Source organism: Mus caroli, chromosome 11 (assembly GCF_900094665.2).
Source record: "Mus caroli chromosome 11, CAROLI_EIJ_v1.1, whole genome shotgun sequence".
Taxonomy (NCBI): Eukaryota; Metazoa; Chordata; class Mammalia; order Rodentia; family Muridae; genus Mus; species Mus caroli.
In genome coordinates this window covers 96,092,837-96,095,427 of record NC_034580.1, presented here as the reverse complement: position 1 = coordinate 96,095,427, position 2,591 = coordinate 96,092,837, and positions in this window count along the sequence as shown.

Here is a 2,591-nt window from a genome sequence, read left to right as displayed (position 1 = left end):
CTCGGGCCAAATCTATGCCCATTGTTGTAGCATGAATTATTTAAAAAGCAATCCATGCTATTCTGGCAGTGCACAGGTGGGCAGGAGGGTCTGTTCTCATCTCTGCAGACTCTCTGACCTGAAGCTCTGAAATCTGTCCTCCTGGCTCCCTAAGTTCCCATGGCAGGTCGCTGCCATGCCGGCCCCATGCTTCCAAATTTCCATGGCTTTTTGGGCCGCATTTCTTACAAACCCACACTTTGCCGCTGTACCTTTGTTTCTTTAGGCCAGTTGATTCGCCTTGTGAACCAAGGGCACCATACAAACTTAGTTTAGAATCAACAGGTAACACACAGAATTAGCATCAAAATACAAATAGCACCAGGGTTTTCCACAACACATTGTGGTCAGAGCTCCTACCAAGCACTTTGGGCAGGTAGGTGAGAATGGACTTACAAGGCAACTGCCTGCAAGGCATCATGGGAGGCTGGAGACTTCTGGCTTTGCTTCTATACACTTAGTGGCACTGGTTGACTCCCACCACACTCTTGTTTTTCCTTAGTTCTGAGGGAAACCCAGGAGAGCTCAAGAACTGCAGAGTCCCCTGCAATTTTGCATAAGAGTCCTTTATTATGAGTCTCCACCCGGATCTCAAACCTTCCCACCGGGTAGGTCAAGAGTGCGACCACGAGCTTGGGTATCTTGGCACTTATATACAGCATAGTTAGAAATTCTTTGAATGCTTAGGGGGAAGGGAAGGGATGGCGGTTAAAATAAGTCATAATTCAGACACGATACCATGGTAGGGCAGAATCTGGAGGGTGAGAGAGGGATTCTCCCGACCTAAAGATTATCATTTGTGGGGCTATCAGGAACTAGTTTTATGGCCAGCCATTTAACTGTCTGTGACCCCCGATTACCTTTCTTCTATGAAGTAAGTGTAGGACCCTAATCTCCTTTCTCCAAGGACAGGCACCGGCTGCACCTGGTTATCTGGGAGAGTGCTAGTCTCGGTGCCACTGAAGCTGGGGAGTTTTGTCATTTGTCTTACTCAAGCGGGCACCTGTGGCTCCTTGAGTCCTCTTGGAGTGGTGGTGGGGGGGGGGAAGAATCCCCACATTTTCTGCAGGGGCGGGGGAAGCAGGGGTTGGAGAAAGCAGAACTTCTGAGCGAAATCGCCAAGGCAAGCTGCAGAAGCAAGCCACTTGTGTGTCCCACAGTGCTTGCTGTGGGAAAGAGCCTAGGGTGGGGGATGTGGGAGCTGGCAGAAGCAAGCAGCCTGTGCTTCTGAGGGAAAACACAGAGGCAAGCTGCCTGCACACTCACCAGGCTTGTTGTGGGAGAGGGCTTAGGGGGACTTCTGGGGGAGAGTGCAGAAACAAGACACCTGTGCCCTTCATTCTCACCTACAAGGTTAATTCAAGGATCAAGACATGATGTGAATTTGAAAGGTGCAGAGAGAGATAGTGAAGAGTCTGATGTTGCTGGAGCCTACTGAGCCTCTGTCACCTGTAGATTGGTGTTGGGAAGAACACCCACCGTGGGGCTGCTTCTGAGAAGTGTGTAGCAAGCATGACAGGTATTCGTTACCAGTGCAAAGCCCTGTGCACACTGGACGAACAAAGACACCAAGCCTAGCCTAGGCAGTTCCTGGGCAAGATGGTTTCCACATGGGAACTCTGAGGCCCATGGAGGGGCAGAGTGGGGATAGGGCTGGTGACACACAGACAGTATTAGAAGCAGGATAGAATTCCCTCCTACTGAATTCACAGCAGAGCAAGGGGGTGCCCCTGAGTGGGTGAGGGCAGGAGGTGGCATGGAGGAGCTGTGGCTGGGCACTCTCTTAGTGCAGGGGTTTTATGTTAGGAGTCAGAATATGGAGGTTGGATCGAAAAGCAAGGCTGCAGAGGGAGGATGGAGAGGCTGAACACAGGAATAGGGTCCTGCAGGCATGCTTCTTTGTGACTAAAAGAACTGAGGCCCAGAAGGATGACAAGGTCCTCCTGTACTGGGCAGTGAGTGAGAGGCAGGGTGGGCCTGTGGCAGCATAGTGTGTGGATGCTATGGTGGANACCACTCTTGTCATCCTGGTGNCTCAAAGGCAGCTTCCAAATGCAAACTAGATCCTATGGGAATGGAAACCTCTGATTTTTTAGAACTAGAAAGGACTGCAGCTACCCAGCCCAGACTTGTTCCTGTGGAGGGAGAGCAGGCACAGAGAGAGGAGGTGAAAGGCTTCAGGATCCCTGTTGAACAACCTAGGTCTACTATGAGATATGTAGGACAGTATCGCAAGATATTTTGGCATGGTATCAATGCACTCATTCCTGCCAACTAAGCTTCTCACGGTGGGGCAGGGATTGGTTGGTTTACTGCCTGCCAGAGATTGCCTGCACCTAGCCCTCCCCACTGTTGTCCCTTCAGGCTCCAGGAACAGAAGCCCATTTCTGGCCACACAACCTGTATCAGTACTGACTTGAATTTGTGTGGTTTTTTTTTCTTGGCTTCACAACCACAGAGTTGGGCAGGAACTCTGAGCCAGCAATGGAAGAGAGAACGGGGGAGGGAGGGAGGGAGGGAGGGAGGGAGTGAGGAAGGGAGGGAGGGAGAGA